Raw genomic sequence first — 27,198 nt, forward strand, 5'->3', positions numbered from 1 at the left:
TGTTGTACACAATTATTGCACAGAAAGGGAAATAAATGTTTTGTTTTTGGAACCGCTTTCTGGTTATTTAGCGCTGGGTTCAGTCAGACGCAGGTCCGCTCCTCAACCCGCGTCGGCACATAACAAAAACCTTGAAATTTGCTCTTCGAGTCACATGGAGTCAGTGAAGGGAAGCCAGAATGTCTGTGATAGTGATGGGATGATGATACCTCAAGGAGTGTATTGACACACTACACAAACTGTCGGCACTGTATTGACACTGTGTCGGTTGCTCAGTAGTGACCCCTGCAGTAGTTATAAAAATCATTGCAGGTAAATAAAATGAAAATAAGATGGAAAAGCTAACATGCTGCAAACCCAACATCAGCCTGTGAAATATTCAATCACCAGTCCTCTATTTAAAATATGATCTCATCATCGCATAATTTCATGTGCTCAATTTGTGTGTCGAGTTAAGCTGTTCATAGAAGAGTTTAAAATTTGCTTAAAACCTTGTTTGTGCAAATGCTAAACTGAGTTGGTTTGTAAAATATAGCAAATTTGTCTGTAGTAAAATTCAGAGTTAAAATTTGTAACTTATGTATGGAAATTTGTTAACTTAAGTGTTAAAGCATACGAAATAAAAGACTAAAAATAGATTCATTTATGCACTTTTAATGAGGAACAAAGGTTTCTGAAGTGTTTTTGCTCCAAGGCAATTTCTGCTGTTACACACCAGTTCCCCTGCCTTAGAAAAAACTCTTTCACAGGGTACAGATGAAGATGGTGAGCATAAAAATTTCAGTGCGAGTTGATAAAGGTGTGGATATGTTTTGTGGTTATTCTTCCAGTATTGTAAAGGAGTACAACCATATCTAATTGGAAAAATAACAGTAAACAATGCCCAAAGGAGAAAAAGATTTACCTTATTTGGCATCAAAAGATCAAAATTATTCCAGACTGGGGAAACATCTTTGAACGATCCATGAAGTCAGTGGAACAAGGTGAGGGCAAGTAAAAATCCAACCGCAAAACTCCATCCAACAAATCCGCAACATGTTGATACAGTTTGTTTCCTTATAAACACAATTTGGTACGGCGCCGTCGAATGACACAGTCGCTGTATGGGTCACATGATTTTTTTCTTAAGGCGATACACGCACCAATACGGGTTTCACTCTTGTGTGCTCGGCACAGTGTTGATGCACCAGTGTTTTTCATCCCATCACTAGTCTGTGATCAAACCTCCTGGTTTTCATCAAAAATTGAGCAGCAGTATTCTGTACCATCTGTAGACATCCTATACAATTGTGGCAATCCAGAATTCCAAATAAAGCATTACAATAGTCAGTTGTGGAAGACAAAGATGTGAATGAAAATTTGTCAAATTTAAAACAAATCCTGATGTACATTTCCACTTTATCAGTTCCATCAGTGCAATAAGTTACTGTCATCAGTTCAAACTCACAACTCTGATACTTTATTTTAGTGAGTGTTATTCTAACATTTATTGTTTAATTGAATTTGTTTCTTTGCAGACATGCAGCCGTCGTTGGTAATTAAAGAAGAATTTCTCCCTGAACACCAGGAATGGAGTCTGGGTGTTGACCAGGAGGACATTAAAGAAGAAGAGAAGCTGTGGATAAGTCAGCAGGGAGAGCAGCTTCAGCAGCTGGAGGAGGCAGATCTCTCCAAGTTTGGTTTCACTGCCGTCCCTGTGAAGAGTGAAAATGATGATGAAAAAGCAGAGTCATCACAGCTTCATCAAAGCCGAAGTGATGAGAGCACAGAGGCTGAGCCTGTAGCCAGCAGCTCATCTGTACACAGAACACTGACAGCAGAAGCTGATGGAGAGGAAGATGGAGGACCACATCCAGCCAGCAACTCAGGTCCAAACAGTCATTTACAATTAGATACCAGTGGCAGGAGTTCAGATAGTTCTGGAACTGAGACTGATGACAGTTATGCTGATGACAGTTATGACTGGAAACAGACCACAGAACTTCAGTCACGTTTTAACTGTCAAAAAAATACCAATATTGTTTGTTTACGCAACACTGATGAGAAACAATTTAAAGGCTTTAAATATGGAAAAGCATCTGGTCACATAACCAACTCAGAGCAACAAAAGCAGAGGCAAGCAAGGAGAAAACCATTGAGGTGTTCTGATCGGAGTGAAAAACCAAAACAGAAGAAATGCATTAGAATTCAGACAGGACAAAAACCATTTGTCTGTTTTGAGTGTGGTCAAAGATTTGCACACAAGAGCTATCTGAACAGACACATGATAATTCATACAGGGCAAAAAGCATTTGTCTGTTCTGAATGTGGTCAAAGATTTGGACAAAAGAGCTCCCTGAACACACACATGGTAATTCATACAGGGCAAAAAGCATTTGTCTGTTCTGAGTGTGGTCAAAGATTTGGACGAAAGAGCACTCTGAGCACACACATGATAATTCATACAGGGCAAAAAGAATTTGTCTGTTCTGAGTGTGGTCAAAGATTTGGACTAAAGAGCACTCTGAACACACACATGATAATTCATACAGGGCAAAAAGCATTTGTCTGTTCTGTGTGTGGTCAAAGATTTGGACAAAAGAGCCACCTGAACACACACATGATAATTCATACAGAACGAAAACCATTTGTCTGTTCTGTGTGTGGCCATGGATTTAGACAAAAGAGCACTCTGAACAGGCACATGATAATTCATACAGGGCAAAAACCATTTGTCTGTTCTGAGTGTGGTCAAAGTTTTGGACTAAAGAGGACTCTGTGCACACACATGATAATTCATACAGGGCAAAAACCATTTGCCTGTTCTGAATGTGGTCAAAGATTTGGACTAAAGAGCTACCTGAACAAACACATGATAATTCATACAGGACAAAATCAGCTGCCTAAGAGCAGAGATCTCTCAAATGGCAACATTTTTGGGAGGCCAAAACCATAAAAGGAACCTCCTTTAAAAAAGTCATTCGCATTAAAAGAAAATACAGTGTTGAAGACAAACAACTGGGTGGGAGACTGGTTGAACATCAAGCCTTAGCGAACGCTTTTGCTGCACAAATTACGGACAAAGACAGGAAAATACATGCAAAAAAAATAAACAAGCAGTTTGCGAAAATCCCCAAGCTAGTGTACAGGAACCTGGCAAACGACACAGTAGAAGTGCAACAGCTACCCAAGAGAGAAGTTGGATAATTCTGGAGACCACTCTTTGAAGACTCAACACCAGGAGGCAGATTGGGTTGAAATAATATAACAGAAAAACAACAACAAACAGCAAATGCCAGCAATTGTATTCACTGAGATCAGAAAGAATAAAGAATACAGTAACTTCAAGGCACCTGGCATTGACAAAATTGCAAATGTTTGGTTGAAAAGGCTGACCACATTGCACCACCATTATACCATGGCTTTCACAAAAATATTGAACGGAGAAGAGGACACACCAGACTGGCTCATGACTGGAAACACAAGCCTACTCCCAAAGACCAAAGAAACACAGCTACCCAACAAGTGCAGACCAATCTGTTGCCTAACAGCAATGTACACATGGTCGATGAATCATAGCAGATGCCATTTATGAACATCTTGACACTGGTAGCTACCTGGAAAATGAACAGAAAGGTTGTTTTTGAAAAAGATTAGTAGGAGATAAGTGCCAGTCACTGATAAACAAAACAATCATGGTGGACTGCAAAAAAGGAGGAGAAACCTCAGCATGGCTTGGATTGATTACAAAAAGGCATTCGAGAGTGTGCCACACTCCTGGATTATGAGATGCTTAGAACTCGACAACATCAATGAGGAAATAAGATCTTTCCTGATGGCACAAATGAACAAGTGGAACACCACCATCACCCTAAACCACACAGAGGGACAAATAATGATTCCAGACAAATAAGTTCAGAGAGGAATATTCCAGGGAGACAGCCTCTTGCCACTTTTATTCTGCTTAACCATAGACCCGCTCAGCAAGATCCTGAAGGAGCATGACATCGGTTATGACTTAAGTAGAGGCAAACGAAGGAAAAATCAATCTGTTACGCCTTAATCAGGCACATACAGCAGGTGGAACACCTGCAGGAGCACGCTGAGGAGCGCTGTCCTTCTTCAGCATACTGCAACAATGAAACTGAATGCGGTGCAGCAGGGTTTAATAGTGCGCACATCAGAGAAGAACGCTGTCATGCTCTGTTAAGGATCACCACTAATCAAGACGGAATGTGCCAAGAATGACGCAAATATGACATTCGTAACGCATCTTGCCGATGTGTAAATGCCAGAAAATCCACGATGGTGATCGTGCAGTTTATGTGGCACGGAGGAAAATTCATCAAGTTGAGACTGTGGCCTGTTTTCGCAGACGTGTCCATAAAAATCATAGAGGGATATGCTTTGCAAACTGAATACACATTACTACATTGGATGACGTTGAAATTGAGGATGGCCCGTGGGCTGTTCCAGCAATATCAAATATTTTGTGTCTGCTGCCTACAACCCGCGTGGAATGTCTCAAACTTAGTCATACTTCCAGGCATCTTATATATGCTACTCCAGAACCACCCCTAAGTCCAAACAGTCCAACTGTCAACCCCACTGAGGTCCTTAGCCTGGTTCTCATCACTGTCCTCAAAATCATTGCTGATTAATGATGTAATTATGGATCATCACTTAGATATGATTAGGTTATGTGAAACCTGGCTTAAACCTACAGCTGTCCCTTTCCTTAAATGAGGCCTGCCCACCAGCGTACACATTTAGTCACGTCCCTCATGATGCAAAGCAAGGTAGGGGTGTTGCTCTTATTTACAAATCTAGGCTTAGCTTATTAGCTGTTGGTGGTCACAAATATAACTCACTTGAACATCTGACTCTCTGCTCTGCCCACAATGCTATGTATTGTCAAGGTCAGAAGAATAAAAATCAGCCGTATTATTTTGTCACTGTATATAGGCCCCCTGGCCCATACTCTGAATTCTTAGATGAATTTTGTGAGTTCATCTCTAACTTGTCGACTAGTGCAGATAACATTCTGATTAGTGGTGACTTCAATGTTCATATGAATAAGCCTTCTAATCCCTTCTGCAAATCATTTATGGAAACTGTGGATGCATTAGGATTTCAGCAATGCATTTGGGATTCAGTGCACATTAGTGGAAATACCCTAGATTTGGTTCTCGCACATGGTATTGCTATCACAAATATTGACATCGTACCTCAGCATTGGTGGTCTCTGATCACTCACTTATTTGGTTTACAGTTTTGTTGCCGTATTTAGTGGAACAACCTTATTTATCACTGCGGTGACACATCAGTTCGTCAACTCTGACTGAACTTGAAGCTAGACTGCCTGATATGTTAGCTTCACTTTTGGAAAATGTCTAATCAGTAGACAGTATTGTGGATAGTTTAAACTCAGCACTCAAAACTACACTCGACATGATTGTGCCACCTATATTAAAGCCACATCCCCCTGAAACACAGTCACCTTGGTTCATTGATTACTTGCGTGACCTAAAGCATAAGGCTAGAGGTCTCGAACGGAAATGGCATAGTTCAAAATTAGAAGTATTCCTCCTCGGGTGGCATGATGCTATCTTAGACTATAAGCATGCCCTACTGGCTACAAAGCGGACCTATTGCTCTGATTTGATCAACAAAAACAAGCATAACTCAAAGTTCTTGTTCGACATGGTGGCAACACTTATTCATGGACAACCACCTGTAAGTCTTACACATTTTACACTATTAGTTTTTCTGTCACCTTCTCCTTTTGCTTTGCACCACTTTGTTTTTCACTTATGCACACTCTTGCCTCTTTTCCATCTTCTTTGATTGATAAAACCACACGTCTTTCCTGAACCTTCCATGTACCTGCTTCACATCACGCTGTAATTACTGCCCTTATTTAAGCTCTCACAGTTCTTCAGCTCACTGCCCGATTGTTGACTTTGTTCACTTTCTTGCCTCTTGTATTGGTCCTGTTTGCTCACCAGTGTTTTTTGACCTTGTTTGTGTACTCCGACGTCCACCTTGCCGTCATCCTGAACTCAGCCTGTTTTTGACTCTGCGTTTGTTTTTGCCTGTTGTACTGCTCGATGCCGTTTGTATGAACTCTGCTCGTTTTTGGACCCCGAACCAGCCTGTACCATGTCTGATATCTCTGCCTATATATATCTTACTACATGTGTACCGAATCCAATAACTGGTTACCAGATAAAGCCTTTTCTCAGTCAACGACGTCTGTGAGTCTGCATGGGTCTTCTACTGTTTCCTGTGTCAAGCTACCATGAGTCCTGATAATAATCACATTATTCCCTTTGATCACTTTTGAGGTAGAGAGTCAGTCTCAGATGTGCTCCTGTGGTCCAAAATGATGCATGTGCAGTGAAGGCAGGGCAGACCAATTTTTGGGGGGGGGGGGCGGGGGGAGCGACATCTGGCCACATTAACCTCCTTTAACTGGGTGATACCAAGGTGTTCCCAGGTTAGTGTGGAAGTATAATCTCTCTAGCTTGTCCTGGGTCTTCCTCTGGGTCTCCTCCCAGCTGAATGTGCCTGGAACATCTCCCTATGGAGGCGCCCAAGGGGTATCCTTACCAGATGTCCAGACCACTTCAGCTGGCTCCTTTCAGTGTGAAGGCGCAGTAGCTCTATGCCGAACTCCTCACGGATGAACGAGCTTCTCACCTTATCTCTAAGGGAGACACCAACCACCATCCTGAGGAAACCCATTTCATCCGCTTGTACCCATGATCTCGTTATTTTGGTCATGACCCAACCCTCATGACCATAGGTGTGAGTAGGAATGAAGATTAACCAGCAGATCGAGAGCTTTTCTTTTTGGCTCAGCTCCCTTGTCATTACAATAGTACGGTAGAGTGAATGCAACACTGTCCCTCCTGCGGGGATTCTTCAGCCAATCTCATACTCCATTGTCCCCTCACTCATGAACAAGACCAGTTCTGGACTGGGACAAAAATACGGCCCTGGACTTTTTGGTTCAGACTGGCCCACCACTACAATCCATGTGCAGATACTGGGCCAAGTCCCCCCTGTTGAAGTATATATAAACACACAAGCCCTTGATAACACTACTATAGTAACACAATAACATGCGTTTGGAGGGCGGTATGCATTTCAGAGGCCCGACGTACATGCCCAGTCACCCAAAATGACAGATATTTGCCCAAGTTAGATGAGGGCCAATCTGTCATTTTGGGCAACTGGGCATGAACTGAGGGACTCAGAAAATGCATACCGCATGACAACAGCATGTTATTTGCATTATTATCACTTTTTACTGAGATACACAACACGTAATGTGTACATAAAAAGTTGGCTCACTTAACTATTGTTGTGTTGGCTGGCGCGCGTGCTGCTCTCCAAATTCTGCAGTGCGTCCTCATCAAGCTGGCTGCTTTAGCTGCTGTTCATTGTCATACTATCCATGAGAAAATCATCCAGAATATCCATATTGGGACCAAAACACACTTCTCGCCTTTTCATCTTTTCCTCTGTGGACAGTTTTTTTTTTTTTTCCCGCCCCTCTGCGGACAGTTCTTGGGCTGTGTGCGCTATGACGTCATTTGTTTACGCACAGCGGGCGGGTATAGCCAGGTAGCGTCAAAGTAAATCTACGATACCGGCCTAGCAACACCCCGGTAAAGTGATAATAATGAGCAATATCCCACTATTCTGGAACCTTGACTAAAAACAATGACTACACAGTATGTTGCTCATTTTGTCTTAAGAAGGATGCTAGAGAAAGGATTTAAGATTCAAGGGTGATTTAATAAACACCTGAACCCAGGTTAGGTGGTTCAGTCTAGTGGATTGCAACCTTGTGGGAGCGGGTAGTCAGAACTTCACTGCCGGTGGGAGCCAGCAGCGAAAAATAAACACTGTGGGAACAGAAGCAACAAAATGAATCAGTCAACAAAGGAGAATAGTGTAAAGTCTATGGCCCAATCTCAATTCTCTTTTGTTCCCCTTCCCCTTGGGCCTACCCCTACGCCTACCCCTTTAAAACAAGGGGTAAGGTGAAGGGGTATGCCTCTAGCCCTATGAATTGAGACACCCATCCGCCTTACGGGGGGGGGTAACTGCCCATCTCAAACTGCTGTCTTCACTGTTTGTCAACATGGCAACCGAAGCACAACTTGTTGCAGTTGCCTGTTTGCTCTTTTCATTTTCTCGCCTTTCTGCGTAAATGCAAGGAAATAAAGGAAGTCGCATATTTCTTCAACGCATCGCAATCATGTCAGAGAATTTTGTGGTATTAATTGAATTAATTAATTTATAATAAAATAACTAATAATATTAATAATTAATTAATTGGCAATTAATGTTAAAACCAATAATTAATAATAGGAATAATTAATATTGTTAATTGATTAATCAGTAATTATTTAATCAATCAGTAATAAAATAAATAAACACTTGAAATATATCAGTCTGTGTGGAATGAATGAATACATTATACAAGTTTCACTTTTTGAATGGAATGACTGAAATAAATAAACTTTTTCCTGATATTCTAATTATATGACCAGTACTTGTATGTATGTTATGGGGTGCATCTAGTTCAGTTCTTTTTCAGGTTCTCCCATCCCCCCCCCCCCCCCCCCCCCAAAAAAAAGGGAGCCATCAGTCCATTTTATTGTTAGACCCACTGGGAAAATTCCTGGTACTGTCAATGGCCAGTCCACCCCACCCCCGAACAATATCGCTACTCAGGTGTCCCAAAAATGACCAAAAAGTTTCTTTTTGGTGAGTCATTCTCACATGTAAATTTCTTTGCCAATCAGAAATTATTTGTAGGCAGCTCAAGGTCACCAAACATTGAAAATTTACCTGTGAAAATAGACATCGGTGCAGTATTTGGAATGTCATATCTCTGCCACTTTTAGAACTATTAGATCACTGCTTTTCAGTTGTGTAGTTTCTTTTAGTAATTTAGAAATTATCAGCAGATTTGGTGCTAAATGATTACTGCAGTGACTGTACAGTCCCAACTTGGCTGCAAACCCAATTTGCACAGAAGCTGGCCTCATAGTCAGCCCATGATGTTGATCAGTTATTTACATGTTGTACTTACAATACTGTGTTTACTTGTGCATACACACAACAGTCAGAGTCCCCCCCCCCCACGCCATCCGAAGGCACAGGGAGGCAACCCTCTCATCTACTGGGGTAAACTCCAATGTAGCGGAGCTCAGCCGGGTACGCGTGAGTTTCTCTACACCCGTCTCACAACCTGGGCAGCTCCATAGAACAATAAGGCTCAACCCCTATCAAGGACAGTGGCCTCCGGAGCCGAGACTGTACGTGGAAGCAAGGCCCACTAGATCTAACTGGTAGTGCTCCACCTCCCACACAAGCTGTGGCTCCTTCTCCCACAGCAAGGTGATGTTCCATGTCACTAGAGCTAACCTCTGCCACCCGAGTTTGATCCGTCGAGGCCCTCAACTTTCACTGCCATCCATGGGACAGCACACCCGACCCCAGTGGTTCCCCCGAGGGTGGTGAGCCCAGTTGGAGATGGAAAGCCCATGTTGCCTTTATGTCACAAGGGTCCCTTTATTCAAGACCAGCATTCACCACAGCTGTCTTTCATCTCGACATTCTGTTAGTGACAAAAATAAATCCCATTCATGATCTATCAAGGTAACATAAAAATATGTTAAATTACGCTTTTAACAACATGTCATTCATGATGAGCGATTGTGCTTTTTGAGGCAGGGCTATGCTATCATCGGTCAACATGAAAATACAAATTTGGTGTTTAAATAATTTATCCACTCTTGGAACCACGTAGAAAAAGTAGCATTTTCAGGCTCTGAAAACACTGGTTCTCGTGGAACGCTGCACTCTTTGGCTTGGTGGGTGCTCACGACTGGCGTGCGCTGCAGGTGAGAAAACATACAAGTGTATGCAAGGTTCCCTTCACCTCTCCACCAAATGACACTTCACATTAGGGATCTCAAAGGAGCTCTGAGAAATAGTTATATTACTTAAAAAATGTTTATGTTTAAGAAAATGCAGCTTTACAAGGTTAATCAAGTGATTCTAAAGATGTAAATTTACTTATCTGCTTTGCTTGTTCAGAGTTGGCTGGCAGTTTAGCGCAGTGATGGAGTGTGGGCGGGTCAGTAGTCAGCAGAGATCGCTGCTCCGCTTCTTTTAGCTCCGGGTGATGGCGTAGCATGTGGGCTTGCGGATTTGAAGTGTTTCCGAAGTACTTATGCAGATTTTGCATACTGCATGTGTCATGTCAAGCTCCTTCTTATGCAGCAAATAATAAAATCCAAAATGCGCCCAAACATTTGTCTTCAGCAAAGACGGTGCTGGCTGAATTAGCTCTTCGTCCGCCATGCTAAGCTGCAGCTCACAAGTGTTTGAAACACGCCGGACCCTCCCCTCGCAGGGACGCTGTAGTATGGAGGCCATTGCCTGACAAACAGTACACACATCGAGTAAGCAAGAAAATGTTTAAAAAATGCTTTTTAAAAATCGATTCTTGGCCATTTTGGATCGATTCAGAATCTTAATAAATAAAAATCGCAATTTGGACATGATTTTTTTCCGGCACCCCTACTTCACATGCTGCATTTGTTTCTGTGGGATAAAGCAGATACTTTTGGGCTGCACTTCATACACACACACACAGTGTGTATGTCTGTGTGTGTGTGTGTGTGTGTGTGTGTGTGTGTGTGTATATATATATATATATATATATATATATATATATTGTAGTTGACTTTTGATGTTGCTTGTGGTCAAGAGTGGAGTGCATTTTGGAATCCAGCTGTGAAGTCCTTGTTTATTCAGTGCACGCATTCATCAGGTTGTCCTGTGGCTGTCTTGCAGTCACATGGGGGTTTCTTTTAGTTGTCCTAAGTTCCGAAGGGTCCTGGATAAAATGAAGGGCTTTCTTCCACAGCCAGGCAGGTTCGCAGCTGTTCCATAAGTTTTAAACTTCCTTATAATGCTCCCAATGGTGTCTCTTGGAGTGTTACATTTTTTTTTAGGAAATCTTCTTATTTGCAAGGCTCTATAGGTGTGTTGAAATAAAATCCTCTCTTAAGGGCCTTTCATACCAGACACTTTGGATGCGTCAGAAGCGTCACGAATTGGTCTAAAAAGCATTATTTTCAATTTGACGTGTTGCTTTTTAGAGGCGTCAGAAGCATCGCGTCAAAAGCCTAGCTAAACAGGCGCTTCTGACGGGAGCGCACATTGCCGCTTGTCGACAGGCTGACGCGGTCAAAGTTCAACCCAATCTGCTTTCGCCGCTCTGAGCTGTGACGTAGCTTCGCGCTGTCCAATAGGAACGACGCGACGGGCCAAAACACGGAAGACTTGTGGCAGAAACCACCGATCTCTACAAAACAAAAATGTGTTACAGGACTACTCATTTATAGAGCAGTTTTCTGAAGAAAAATCCTTGCAAATGTTTTTTTTTACCTCAAAATTTCTGATTCCTGTAAAAAAAAAAAAAAAAAAGCAGTTTATAACACTTGTAATTAAAATAGCAAATAAATAAATAAATAAAAGGTTCTTTAGAAACCTTCCTTCATCTGTAAATTAAAACCACCTGTTATTTCAGATTAGATAATTTCTTGTTTAACATAAGGAACTTTGGACATTTATTTTTAGATGAATAAAATAGCATAGAAATTTGTACTTTTTAAAGTCTGGTAGACTATTCATATCTCATTTCAACCAGAAAAACAGACACTAAATCAATACAAATGTTTATTAGAAATGCAACAGGAGATAATTTAACAGTGACTGCAGTGTGATTGTAAAGTAGAATTTTTGTGACAGAAACCTCATTTTTTTTTTTTTTTTTTTTGGAGTCATTTCAACTTGTAATTACTTAAGCGTATGTGATTGCCTTTAATGTTGTGATCAGGACAGGGTCATTTCTAAAAATATGAACTTGACTAGTTATTGTGAATGTTCTAAACCTGTGCACAATAAGGGGAGAGCTTCTACCTGTGCAAATGTCTTTTGGCTTAACTTTGATTTTGTGGACATTTTTAATGATCCATTCATTTATTGTTAAAATAGAAAAAACAGCTTTTTTAAAAAAAAAAAAAAATAAAATAGTTGCTGTTTAAAGAGCCTTTTATTTAGAAGCAGGTGATGTTATGCTGGATTCTCCGGACCAGATGAACGTCTCTTCTGCAGCTTTGACTTCTGGTGGTGGTGTTGAAGACACTTTTCTCCTATTTTGAACAGCAGAGGTGTTTTCTTCTGACTGGACTTCATGGTGTTCAGCACATCAATGGACGTTTTTGAAGCAGATCTGTATTTAGGTTGTCTGCACAGTAAATGTTTCTGATTGGGACAAATAAAAAAATATTTCTTAAAATATAAAGAAACACTAAACAGTTTACATACTAAAAAAAGGAAAATAAAAACACGGAAAAAACGCCCAAAAGAAAAAAAAAGTTATTTAAAGTTGAACTTTTGTGGTCTCCGAGAAAAAGCCGTAACTTTATTTGGTAAAAATAAAAAAGACTGAACTATTTACAAATTAAACTGTTCACTCAGATCAACTGTGCTAAAAAGCTAAGCTAACATTAGCCCATCATTAAACCTTCACAGCAGTGCAGTAAACGTCATGTTTTGTTTTTATATTATTCTCACCTTGATAAAGCTGCAGAACTAAGCTCCGTTGGTCAAACTGGGAGTCCAGATATATCCATAAAAGTGGGAAATTTCGGACTGAGTGGGTCTGCTCCATCACCCCGGCTGCCTGCCCAGGGATGATGCCTGAACCCCGGCTTCTCCGTGAGGGCGGCCTGTTATCGTGGTTCGATCGATATCCCACCAAGTCATCAGTCCTCCCTCGGTCGGCGTCACTCCGAAAAGTAGCTGAAAAAAAGTTTCTCCCAGCAGGGTGATGGAAGAATGGTTCTTTTGCTATTTTTTTTAAAGCTTTTTTGTGGTTCAGCCGATGCAAATTCGAAGATAGCGATTGCTCAACTTTTCTTCAGGTTGTGGAAACAACCAAAGTGTAACGTACCAATCTCCGCCCCACTTGCCACTTCCGAAGCGAAGCATCTGACGTCACAACGCGTTGGGAAGCATTGCCTGACGCATGTAAAGCGTGCAATGTGAAAGGCCCATTAGCTTTTATGGAAGCTCCTTTGTCTTACCCATGATTGCACCTCACTTTGAATACCTTCATGGGTGGGGTTTATATTTACATCACAGCTGAAGCAAATGAAGAATCATGATAGAGTTCCAAAGACTTAATTACCGCATTTTCTAGAGTATAAGTTGTATTTGGTTTTACTAGTTTGGGAACCCGTGCGACTTACATAATGAAAATTCACAAGTTTATTGATAATAGTAATTATGACAACTACTTATAGAGAACTTTCCCAAGTATCAAAGCACAAAACAAAATAAACTCCAATTATAAAAGAATAAATGCCAGTCATAAAAATACACAACAATGCACAAAAACTCAAAATTAAAGAACTCATAATACAGAAAAAAGGTGTGACTTATAGTGTTTTTTTTTTTCTTTTCTTCAGGGAGCATTTTTTTTTTTCTTTCTTCAGGGGGCATTTTTTTGACAGGTGCGACTTATACTCCGGGAACATATGGTATGTTTCAACTCCACCTTGGGTCATAAAAACTGTCACAGCTTTTAAAAACATTAGATTGGGGTTGAATAATTGTGACATGGCTATCTTAAAAAATATACTGTGACACACAAATACCACATCCTGCATTTTTTGTGTTGATTTTATATATTACTCAACTTGTTCCTGACGTCCATGTGTCAAAATGCCCTTAAATGTATTTATTGTTTTTAAAAGAATATATTTTGATGAACGCTATCATAAATTTTCTCTTGCACACACCCTCACAACAATTTCCAAAATTTTGGAAACCAGGGTTCAGAGTTTAAAGCCACAGACTTAAGAGCAGATGATCTTCATTTCCCTATTAGATTTGAAAATCACAAAGGTTGTGAAAAGTCCATTAATATTGTGTTTGACATCAGCAACATGAGAAAATATTAATCAAAATAGTTGGCTTATATATTTTTAATGAGTTATATTGTCATTGTCAACTTGTGGCACCTTTCAGCTGTGATTCCACTCCAGGATTCTTTAACAACATTCTACAGTTCATTCACATTTCTTGGTTTTGCTTCAGAAACAGCTTTTTTGATGTCACCCCACAAGTTCTCAATTGGATTTAGGTCCGGGGATTGGGCAGGCCACTCCAAAACATTAATTTTGTTGGTTTGGAACCAAGATTTTTCTCGTTTACTCGTGTGCTTGGGGTCATTGTCTTTTTGAAACACCCATTTCAAGGGCATGTCCTCTTCAGCATAAGGCAACATGACCTCTTCAAGTATTTTGACATATCCAAACTGATCCATGATACCTGGTATGTGATATATAGGCCCAACACCATAATAGGAGAAACATGCCCATATCATGATGCTTGCACCACCATGCTTCACTGTCTTCACTGTGAACTGTGGCTTGAATTCAGAGTTTGGGGGTCGTCTCACAAACTGTCTGCGGCCCTTGGACCCAAAAAGAACAATTTGAGACTTGGCAGAGAGAAGAGGAATTTCTTCATTTAAATGAGCTCTGCCCTGCTGGGTTCTGTGTCCTTGGGAAGCCCCGCCCCTGTCACCGTGGTGGGGGCCTTGCCATCGTTTATAAAGAGGATTGTGTGTGTAAAGGGGTACAGTCACAGGATTTTCCCTCCTTTGAATCACAGTTGGTCAAGGTGGGTTTCTCAAACCCATTTTTCTGTGTGTTGGTTTACCGCCCCCCAGGCCCTGCTACTGCCTTTCTTAAGGATTTTAGTGACTTTTTATCCTCTATTATAACGTTGGAATCTGTTTTAATTCTTGGAGATTTTAACCTTCATGTTGATGACAAGTTATCTTGCTCTGCTATGGAGCTTTTATCGTTGACTGAAGCTTTTAATTTTGTGCAACATGTTTCTGAGCCCAGTCACCAAAAGGGTCACATTTTAGATTTAGTTTTTACACTTGGCCTAGACATTTTAAATATGTCTATAAAAGATGTCCACTTGAGCGACCATAGTCTTGTTTCGTTTGACCTGCATTCCAGCTCTGATCAGAAGCCCTTAGAAGTTAAGTCTCGGAGGTGTATCATCACTGCTGAAACTGCAGAAAGATTTTCTTCTATGTTTAATCCTTGTTTGTTCACTGATTTTCTTGATATGGACAATTTTATCCAGTGTTTTAACCAACACTGTGATACTATTCTTGATCAGTTGGCTCCTGTCAAATACAACGTGTCTTTACAGAAAAATGAGTGCCCTTGGATTAATGAAGAGCTCTTAAGTCTTAAGAGACTGTGTCGAAGGACTGAACGCCTGTGGAAATCCTCTAAACTTGAGGTTCACAGGCTTCATCTCAGGGAGCTGGTTCTATCATATAACAAAATGGCTGAGAGTGTCCGCTCTGTCTACATACGTCAGCTGGTGTCTGTTAATAAGAAGAATCCCAGTGTTGTTTGATACAATCAGCTCTCTTGTATGTCCTGCTGCTTCAGTTACTCCTGTGTTTTCTGAGGCTGACAGCAATGCTTTTTTTAGTTTTTTCACTGACAAAATCAAGTTAAGGATAAAATTCCACCCTCCCTGTGTGGTACTTCTATTGTTATTGAGCCTGCTCCCAGCATTTGGTCTTCATTTAGGGCTGTGACACTTGCTGATATTTCGGCATTGGTGAGCAAGATGAAACCTTCCTCTTGCTCATTGGACATCCTTCCCTACAGGGTCTTTATTAAAGTATTTGAGGTAATTGGTCCGTGCATTACTAGAATGGTAAATCTTTCTTTGTCCACCGGTGTGTTTCCCGGTGCTTTTAAGCATGCCATAGTGTTGCCTCTACTGAAAAAACCAGATTTAAATCAAATGGAGCTAAGCAGTTTTAGACCTATTGCTAAGCTCCCATTCCTGTCTAAGATCCTCGAGAGGGTGGTTTCAGACCAACTGACACTCTTCCTGGATCAGAATAACATTCATGACAGGTTTCAGTCCGGTTTTCGTAGACAACACTCTACGGAAACGGCTCTTTTGAAAGTGTCCAGCGACATTATGATGTCTGCTGATGCTGGGAAATCCACCGTGTTGGTTCTTTTGGATTTGTCCTCTGCCTTTGATACTGTTGACCACCAGGTCCTGCTGAATAGACTGAGGGATCATGTCGGACTGTCGGGGTCAGTTCTTCGGTGGTTTTTTTCATATCTGTCTGGGCGCAGCTTTAGCGTTTTTGCTAACCAGATAAGGTCAGAGTCTGTGGACCTGTTATGTGGAGTCCCTCAGGGTTCTGTATTGGGCCCCATTTTGTTTTTATTGTACTTGATCCCTTTAGGTAGGATCATTCAAAGATTTACTGATGTCTCTTACCAGTTATTTGCGGATGACATCCAGCTTTACTGCTCCTTTAAGCCATCTGAGATTAAGAGGCTTGATTCCCTCCTCCATTGTTTGGCGGAAATTAAACAATGGCTAACGAATAACTTTCTTCAGCTTAACGCAGACAAAACAGAGACATTGGTTATTGCCCCTGATGCCCATATTCCAGGTATTCAGCAGTACTTGGGAGACCTGGGCCAGTCTGCTAAATCATGTCTTCGAAACTGTTATGCGTCGGACGCAGGACGGAGAACCGACCAGCGTTTGAAGGACCCAGTATGAAATAAGCAGAGCACGGTACAAAGGATAACAAAATTTAATGACATAACAGTGATGTGATAAAAGTACAAACAAATAAGTGCGCGGTCTGGCGAGGTGGATTAGCGGTGCGCTCCTAGCAGCACAAACGGTCCGGAGCCAGAACCAGTTCGGACCCAAGGACCCCGCCGACACCCCCCAGGTGGTCGCAACAAACCGAGTCTGTGAAAGAAGAAACCATCATGTGAGTCCACACTCCACACACAGAGAGACCACTCAAAGGTGTACATAAACAGCAAACACTTCCTGGCTTAATCACTAATCAGCTTCCCACCCTGCAGGCATGGAACACCCAGTTCACATTCTCAACTGCAGTGGAAGCTGATTAAACGACAAACATAACAGCTCAATATAATAAGGTGTGAGGGACACCACATTTACTGACTGTACTTATGTTAGTCACAAAACCTAACGTACCTCAGGAAGTGTGCTGACGAGCGTGAGACCTCATCCCCTCCTCTTTCACAGACCATGGCATCAAACCTGGATGGTCTCTGCATCCATAATGATGAGATGGCTCTCAAGACGACGATCTCACCCGTCTGGTCACAAGGTCGAGTCTCTGGCAAATACACACTGTGTACTCCAGACTTAAATGCCACCATGCTCCAATCCGTGTAGATGCACCACAGCTGTGAGTCCTGACGAGCTGCACATGATCAGCCTCAGGTGATCAGGGTGAGTTCCTGATAACTCAGCCACACAGCCACTCAGTCCTAAATGCGTGCCACCTGGAAGGAAAAACAAAAGACAGAAACAGAAGACAGAAACAAAAGACAGCCAGGCACCCCCAACCATACAACAGAAACCTGGGTGTCATTTTTGACAAAGACATGTCGTTGGTACAGCATTGTAAACAGCTGACGAGGAATTGCTTCTTTCAATTAAGAAATATCTCTAAGCTCAGGAAAATGGTGTCTCGAAATGATTTAGAGCTTATTATTCATGCTTTTGTGTCAACACGTTTAGACTATTGTAACAGTTTGTTTTCATGTCTAAACAAGAAGGAGTTGCGTCGACTGCAGTTGGTACAGAACTCTGCAGCAAGAATTCTGACACAAGCTAACAGAAGGACTCATATTTCCCCCAATTTTAAAGGAGCTTCATTGGCTGCCAGTGTCCTTCAGGATCAATTTTAAAATTTTGGTTTTAACTTTTAGAGCTCTACATGGCCAGGCGCCTCCCTATATCTGTGACCTCATCCAGCCTTATGCCCCTGCCAGGGCTTTGAGGTCTGTGGACCAAAATCTGTTGATGGTTCCTCGCACCCATTTTGCAACCAGAGGAGAGCGATCCTTCCAGGCTGTTGCTCCCAGGCTTTGGAATGGTCTCCCGCACTCTCTGCGCTCACTGGACTCTGTCGATACTTTTAAAAGCCAACTTAAGACTTTCTTTTTTATTCAAGCGTTTGCTTAGCTTTTAGGCTGCTCTGTGATCCTATGTTATGTTTTATGTTTTTATGTCTCGGCCATTGTCTGATGTTTTGTGTGGTGTACTCTGCTTTTATGTTGTGAAGCACCTTGTGGCTCTTGTCTGTGAAAGGTGCTATATAAATAAAATTTACTTACTTACTTACTTACTTAATTTTACTCTCATCAGTCCACAAAATATTCCTCCATTTCTCTTTAGGCCAGTTGATGTGTTCTTTGGCAAATTGTAACCTCTTCTGCACGTCTTTTATTTAACAGAGGGACTTTGCGGGGGATTCTTGCAAATAAATTAGCTTCACACAGGCGTCTTCTAACTGTCACAGCACTTACAGGTAACTCCAGACTGTCTTTGATCATCCTGGAGCTGATCAATGGGTGAGCCTTTGCCATTCTGGTTATTCTTCTATCCATTTTGATGGTTGTTTTCCGTTTTCTTCCATGCGTCTCTGTTTTTTTATTTTTGTCCATTTTAAAGCATTGGAGATCATTGTAGATGAACAGCCTATAATTTTTTGCACCTGCGTATAGGTTTTCCCCTCTCCAATCAACTTTTTAATCAAACTATGCTGTTCTTCTGAGCAGTGTCTTGAACGTCCCATTTTCCTCAGGCTTTCAAAGAGAAAAGCATGTTCAACAGGTGCTGGCTTCATCCTTAAATAGAGGACACCTGATTCACACCTGTTTGTTCCACCATATTGACGAACTCACTGACTGAATGCCACACTACTATTATTGTGAACACCCCCTTTTCTACTTTTTTTTAACTAATAGCCCAATTTCATAGCCTTAAGAGTGTGCATATCATGAATGCTTGATCTTGTTGGATTTGTGAGAATCTACTGAATCTGCTGGTACCTTGTTTCCCATGTAACAATAAGAAATATGCTCAAAACCTGGATTAATCTTTTTAGTCACATAGCACTACTATTATTCTGAACACTACTGTACATTTCCACTTTATGAGTTCCATTAACACAGCAATCTACTGTCATCAGGTCAAACTCACCACTCTGATACTTTATTTTAATGAGTTTGTAACATTTATTGTTCATTTGTTTCTTTACAGACATGCAGCTGTTGATGGTGATTAAAGAAGAAATTCCTCCTGTACACCAGGAATGGAATCTGAGTGTTGACCAGGAGGAGATTAAACAAGAAGAGAAACTGTGGATAAGTCAGCAGGGAGAGCAGCTTCAACAGCTGGAGGAGGCAGATCTCACCAAGTTTGGTTACACTGCCGTCCCTGTGAAGATTGAAAATGATGATGAAAAACCAGAGTCATCACAGCTTCATCAAAGCCGAACTGAGGAGAGCACAGAAGCTGAGCCTATAGCAAGCAGCTCATCTGTACACAGAATACTGACAGCAGAAGCTGATGGAGAGGATGATGGAGGACCACAACCAGCCAGAAACTCTGGTCAAAACAGTCATTTACAACCAGATATCAGTGGCAGGAGTTCAAACAGTTCTGGAACTGAGACTAATGACAGTTATGACTGGAAACAGACCAGAGAACCTCAGTCGAGTTTTAACTGTCGAAAAAATACCAACATTGTTTGTTCAGCTAACACTGATGAGAAACAGTTTAAAGGCTGTAAATATAGTAAAGTATCTAGTCACATGAACTCAGAGCAACAGAAGGAGAGGCAAGCAAGCAGAAAACAATTTAGCTGTTCTCGCCGGAGTAAAAGACAGAAACAGAAGGGCACTCTGAACAAACACATTAGAATTCAGACAGGACAAAAACTATTTGGCTGTTCTGAGTGTGGTCAAAGATTTGGACAAAAGGGTGACCTAAACAGACACATGATAATTCATACAGGACAAAAAGCATTTGTCTGTTCTGAATGTGGTCAAAGATTTGGACTAAAGAGCAACCTGAACAGACACATGATAATTCATACAGGACAAAAACAATTTGGCTGTTCTGAATGCGGTCAAAGATTTGGACGAAAGAGCACTCTGAACACACACATGAAAATTCATACAGGACAAAAACCATTTGACTGTTCTGAATGTGGTCAAAGATTTGGACTAAAGAGCTACCTGACCAGACACATGATAATTCATACAGAGCAAAAACCATTTGTCTGTTCTGAGTGTGGTAAAAGATTTGGACAAAAGGGCGACCTGAACAAACACATGATAATTCATACAGGACAAAAACAATTTGGCTGTTCTGAATGTGGTCAAAGATTTGGACGAAAGAGCGACCTAAAGATACACATGATCATTCATACAGGACAAAAACAGTTTGGCTGTTCTGAATGTGGTCAAAGATTTGGACGAAAGAGCAACCTGAACAGACACATGATAATTCATACAGGGCAGCAGCTGAGGGACATGTTGAAACTACAGCTAACACCTGCTGAAGAAGGAATGATCGCAGACCGGGAAGAAGAAATGTGTCATTTAAAAGAAGAGAACAAAAGAGACATGCAGCCGTTGTTGGTCATTAAAGAAGAAACTCTCCCTGAACACCATGAATTGAATCTGAGTGTTGACCAGGAGGACATTAAAGAAGAAGAGAAGCTGTGGATAAGTCAGCAGGGAGACCAGCTTCAGCTGCTGGAGGAGGCAGATCTCACCAAGTTTGGTTTCACTGCTGTCCCTGTGAAGAGTGAAAGTGATGATGAAAAACCAGTCTTCACAGCTTCATCAAAGCCGAAGTGATGAGAGCACAGAGGCTGAGCCTGTAGCCAGCAGCTCATCTGTACACAGAACCCTGCCAGCAGAAGGTGATGGAGAGGACGATGGAAGACCACAACGAGCCAGCAACTCAGGTCCAGTCAGTCATTTACAACCAGACACCAGTGGCAGGAGTTTAGACAGTTCTGGAACTGAAACTGATGACAGTGATGACAAAGGCTCTAAATATAGAAAAGCATCTGGTCACATTAACAGCTCAGAGCAACAAAAGGAGCGGCAAGCAAGAAGAAAACCATTTAGTTCTTCTGATCGGGGAAAAAGAAACAGAAGGGCACTCTGAAGCCACACAGGACAAATCATCCAGGACAACTCTCCTGTGGAAGCACTCAGCTGGATAATTCACCAGATCAGCATAGTTCTGATCCTGGACTCCAGCAACAGCAGCATCATTGGGCAAAAAGAAACAAACGAAACTACGCCCCAGTAAATTGGACCATTGAAGAGAACAGCAAGAGAGAAAGATGTGGAGAATGGCAAAGAATATTCCACCACCACTGCCTAAGTAAGAAAGACATCCCAAGCGGGCGACTCACCACCCAAAGACACAGCTTTATCGTACAAAAACACTTCTTGGATGCGGAAATACAAGTGATGAAACACAAGGTTGGGCAAATGGTCAAAGACAGCATCTGCCCTCTGACACAACTCATTGCACCACCTAGAAATGACTGTCCTCAGCAAACACTCATCCAACAAAAAACACCAGACCAAGCCAGCCTCTCACAAAAAGTAGGAGCCAAACACAGCCCCAACACAATAGAAATCAAACACCGCATCAACATAAAAGGAATCAGGCACTGCTCCCCCCAAAAAATGAGTCATTCACTGCCCCCCAAAAAATGAGCCAGCTCATCCACAAAACAATATACAGGTGCACCCAGACCAAGAACAGCGGAAATTAGAAGAGGAATTGGCAAATAAGATTGAGGAAACAAGAAAAATGGACATGAAAGAGCATCCAAAACTGACTAAATTAACCTCCTAGGGCCTGGCATCCACATATGTGGACATGACATTTTTGGTTGTCTAGTCCATAAACTAAGTTTTGTTTCATGAGAACCTCCGGGTCTTAGGAGGTTAAAGGAGAATAAAAAATTCAAAACTATCCTACAGAAAGTTAACCTTGGACTGGCTAAACTGGTCCCAGAAGGAACCACAATGACAGATTTAAACTGTATAAATTATAGAGCGGCATGGTACATACAAAGTAAATTAGCCCCACAAGATTTGGAGAGAAAAGGTGATTTTAAGAAAAAGAATACCGTGCCAGAATGGAAAAAGACATTACAACAAAATTCAGCTGCCCAAGAGCAGAGATCTCCCAAATGGCAACATTTTTTGGAGGTCAAAACCTCCTTAAAAATCTCATTAAAAAAGTCAATCGCATTAAAAGAAAATGCAATGCTGAAGATAAACAGCTGGGTGGGAGGCTGATGAACATCAAGCCGTAGTGAAAGCTTTTGCTGCACAGATTTGAAACAAAGACAAGAAAATACAAGCAAAATGGATAAACAAGCAATTTGCAAAAAAAAAAACAGACTAGTGTACAGGAAGTTGGCAAACGACACAATAGAAGTACAACAACCGCCTGAGAGAGAAAAAGTTGAAAAATTCTGGAGACCACTCTTTGAAGACCCAAAACAACACCAGGAGGCAGAGTGGATTGAAAAAATAAAACAGAAAAGCAAAGACAAACAACAAATCATCATCAATTTTATTTATATAGCGCCAAATCACAACAAACAGTTGCCCCAAGGCACTTTATATTGTAAGGCAAGGCCATACAATAATTACAGAAAAACCCCAACGGTCAAAACGACCCCCTGTGAGCAAGCACTTGGCGACAGTGGGAAGGAAAAACTCCCTTTTAACAGGAAGAAACCTCCAGCAGAACCAGGCTCAGGGAGGGGCAGTCTTCTGCTGGGACTGGTTGGGGCTGAGGGAGAGAACCAAGAAAAAGACATGCTGTGGAGGGGAGCAGAGATCAATCACTAATGATTAAATGCAGAGTGGTGCATACAGAGCAAAAAGAGAAAGAAACACTCAGTGCATTATGGGAACCCCCCAGCAGTCTAAGTCTATAGCAGCATAACTAAGGGATGGTTCAGGGTCACCTGATCCAGCCCTAACTATAAGCTTTAGCAAAAAGGAAAGTTTTAAGCCTAATCTTAAAAGTAGAGAGGGTGTCTGTCTCCCTGATCTGAATTGGGAGCTGGTTCCACAGGAGAGGAGCCTGAAAGCTGAAGGCTCTGCCTCCCATTCTACTCTTTCAAACCCTAGGAACTACAAGTAAGCCTGCAGTCTGAGAGCGAAGCGCTCTATTGGGGTGATATGGTACTATGAGGTCCCTAAGATAAGATGGGACCTGATTATTCAAAACCTTATAAGTAAGAAGAAGTAGTTTAAATTCTATTCTAGAATTAACAGGAAGCCAATGAAGAGAGGCCAATATGGGTGAGATATGCTCTCTCCTAGTCCCCGTTAGTACTCTAGCTGCAGCATTTTGAATTAACTGAAGGCTTTTCAGGGAACTTTTAGGACAACCTGATAATAATGAATTACAATAGTCCAGCCTAGAGGAAATAAATGCATGAATTAGTTTTTCAGCATCACTCTGAGACAAGACCTTTCTAATTTTAGAGATATTGCGTAAATGCAAAAAAGCAGTCCTACATATTTGTTTGATATGCGCTTTGAATGACATATCCTGATCAAAAATGACTCCAAGATTTCTCACAGTATTACTAGAGGTCAGGGTAATGCCATCCAGAGTAAGGATCTGGTTAGACACCATGTTTCTAAGATTTGTGGGGCCAAGTACAATAACTTCAGTTTTATCTGAGTTTAAAAGCAGGAAATTAGAGGTCATCCATGTCTTTATGTCTGTAAGACAGTCCTGCAGTTTAGCTAATTGGTGTGTGTCCTCTGGCTTCATGGATAGATAAAGCTGGGTATCATCTGCGTAACAATGAAAATTTAAGCAATGCCATCTAATAATACTGCCTAAGGGAAGCATGTATAAAGTGAATAAAATTGGTCCTAGCACAGAACCTTGTGGAACTCCATAATTAACCTTAGTCTGTGAAGAAGATTCCCCATTTACATGAACAAATTGTAATCTATTAGATAAATATGATTCAAACCACTGCAGCGCAGTGCCTTTAATACCTATGGCATGTGCTAATCTCTGTAATAAAATTTTATGGTCAACAGTATCAAAAGCAGCACTGAGGTCTAACAGAACAAGCACAGAGATGAGTCCACTGTCTGAGGCCATAAGAAGATCATTTGTAACCTTCACTAATGCTGTTTCTGTACTATGATGAATTCTAAAACCTGACTGAAACTCTTCAAATAGACCATTCCAATGGCAGCAATTGTAATCACTGAAGAGGAGATCAGAAAGAAAATGAGTGAATACAGTAACTTAGTGTCCCTGGCACACCATGACGTTTTTACATATTCTTGAAGAATAAAAAAGCTTTTTCCACATGTCTTTGTTTTTTGTCTGCTTATGTTGTCTCCCTGCATTTTCATTAAAATGAAGGGTTGCCACCAAAGTCCTAAAACAGAAGTTAAAACAAAATTAATTAAAAAAAAAATAGCTTATATACATTACAAAATGCTGTTTGAAAGTTAGGGTGTTATTGAGATAACATAGACAACTTACCTGCAAAGCTGACCCTGATATGAAAAGGAGACTCGATCACGAGTGGCATCGGCTGTCTTCACATGAACACCTGAAAAAAACAACATTGACATTTTTGTGTTTTCCAAATATACATATGCATGTAAACTGAACAGCCTGTTTTTTGTTCAGATGTCTTGTTCATTCAAAGTAGATTAGATGTGATACAATTTATGATTACAGATGTTCTGTATGTGTATTTTAGACAGGAAAGTCTCCATTTAGCATAAACCTTTTTCTACAATATTATGCCTGATAAAATTTGACAACAGATATAGAAGTAAAATTTTCTTTTATTTAGAAATCTTTTCCCCCATCCCATGTGGGTCTACAGCTTTTCAGATAAAGATTTGCAATGATTTGCTTTGAATAAAAAGTGAAGACTTAGCAATCACAAGAAACTGACTTATAAATGATTAAATATATACAGAATGTACAGAAACTTTATTTTCAGTGATTTTAGAACAAACTCCTGAATTTAAGCATACTGTGCTGCTGAAATAATTTTTTTTCATACACAAACACACCGTGCCAGGAATAAATGATCATTTATAAGAAAGTGGTGAGTGAACAAACCATTCAGCAGTTTATATTGTCCTCCTCAGCGCTGCTGCTGTCAGCTGCAGCTTCATCCTCTTTCTGTCACGTTCAGCTGGAACATACACGGTTTGGAGCCGCTCATTATTTACACCGTTAAACTCTTATTCAGAAACGTCATCTTCTTCAAAAACAATCGATATGTCACTTAAATCTTCCCTATAATCGCACTATGGCTTCACTGTCCATGTCTGCTGTGTTGGTAAACAAAACTGCACTCATCCGTCGCAGCGAAAAAGTAGGTCAACTCGGAGGTGGTAAATTCAAATTCTCAGATGAGTAACGAAACGTCTAAATCCTTGTTCAGTGTAATTTTATGGTAAAAAAAAAAAAAAAAGACATGTGGAAAAAGCTTGGCATGGGAGGGACACTTTAAAGACCCCTGGCATTGACAAAATCCCTGAAAAGACTGACAGCATTGCACCACCATTATGCCGTGGCTTTCACAAAAATATTGAATGGAGAAAAGGACACACCAGACTGGCTAACGACTGGGAACACAAGCCTACTACCAAAGACCAAGGAAACACAGCACCCAACAAGTACAGACCCATCTGCTGCCTAACAACATACAAGGGTGATTCTTGAACTACGGGCACTATTAGCCTTGTAAATGTAATTTCCACAACACCATTGCCTTACAATATAAAGCGCCTTGGGGCAACTGTTTGTTGTGATTTGGCGCTATATACATGTGCTGTGATGTCACTGTTTATCTCCATAGAAACTACCCAAACAATCTTTCATACAAACTGTTTAAAGGGACATTACAGTGTTGTGGTGGAAATTATGGCAATAGTGTGGCACAACTACATTTTGTTTAAAAAAAATCACAACGGTTGTATGACATTGAATACCCCAATTATGTTTTGATTATTTTACTGATATTTTATTCAGAGATATTTTAAAACATTAGAAAAAATGTTTCTTTACCATTCATTTTTATCATTGAAGATCAAAAGTCTGGGTGTGGGACAAGCACAAAACGGCAATATTTGCATATAATGATGGTGAAAAAAGGTGAAAAAGTCATCATAGCCTACTAGAACAAATTTCTTAACACACTTTCATTGTAAAGATAACTATAAAAGTGTGAAATTTACACTTTTTTCTGTTTTTCATACAATATGATCAAAGGACATAAGTGCCCGTAGTCTAAGAATCACCCACAAATAGCTGACACGAATCATAGCTGATGCCTTTTATGAACATCTTGCCACTTGTACGTAGCTACCTGGAAAATGAACAGAAAGGTTGTTCCACAAAAAGATTAGGCGCTAAAGAGGACTGCAAAAAAAGGAGGAGAAACCTCAGCATGGTGTGGGTTGATTGCAAAAAGGCATTTGACAGCGTGCCACACTCCCGGATCATGAGGTGCTAAAAACTCTATAACATCAAGGAGGAAATAAAATCTTTCTTGAGAGCACAAATGAACAAGTGAAACACCACCATCACCCTCAATCACACAGAGGGACAAATAATAATCCCAGACATATGAGTTCAGAGAGGGATATTTCAGGGAGACAGCCTCTCGCCACTTTTATTCTGCTTAACCATAGATCCGCTCAGCAAGATCCTGAAGGAGCATGACATCCGGTATGAATTAAGTAAAGGCAGACAAAGGAAAAATCAAAACTTGTGAACCACAATTCCACACCCCCAGAGCTGCCTCTGCCGTCAGGTTTGGTCTGTCGAGGCCTTCAAGTTTCACTGTCACCCAAGGGACAGCACACCCAACCCCAGCAGTTCTCCCTGTGGCTGTGGAGCCCACAGGGTGGAGATGAAGTTCATGTTGCCTTTCCGGACTGTGCCCGACCGGGTATCGGCCACAAGGTGCTCACTCAGGGGCCCTCCATCCAGGCCTGGCTCCAGACGGTGGTCCCGGGGCTTCCTCTGGGCCGGGTCACGTTTCCTCTGCCTCGTTTTTCCATGGAGATTTTGTGAACCATTCTTAGTGTGGCCCCTCACCTGAGACCAATTTGCCATGGGAGACCCTACCAGGAGCACGAAAGCTCCAGACAACAC

At 41.2% G+C, this 27,198-nt stretch overlaps 1 long non-coding RNA gene across 1 annotated transcript; it reads right to left on the bottom strand.

The window, feature by feature from the left end:
- Positions 1–3,362: 3,362 nt before the first annotated feature.
- Positions 3,363–26,819, bottom strand: LOC117517818. Its single transcript, XR_004562852.1, has 3 exons — positions 26,793–26,819; positions 15,301–15,307; positions 3,363–4,028 (listed from the first exon to the last, which is right to left on the bottom strand). It is a non-coding gene; the product is annotated as an uncharacterized LOC117517818 (long non-coding RNA).
- Positions 26,820–27,198: the final 379 nt, after the last annotated feature.

This window comes from Thalassophryne amazonica, chromosome 9 (assembly GCF_902500255.1).
Source record: "Thalassophryne amazonica chromosome 9, fThaAma1.1, whole genome shotgun sequence".
NCBI lineage: Eukaryota > Metazoa > Chordata > Actinopteri > Batrachoidiformes > Batrachoididae > Thalassophryne > Thalassophryne amazonica.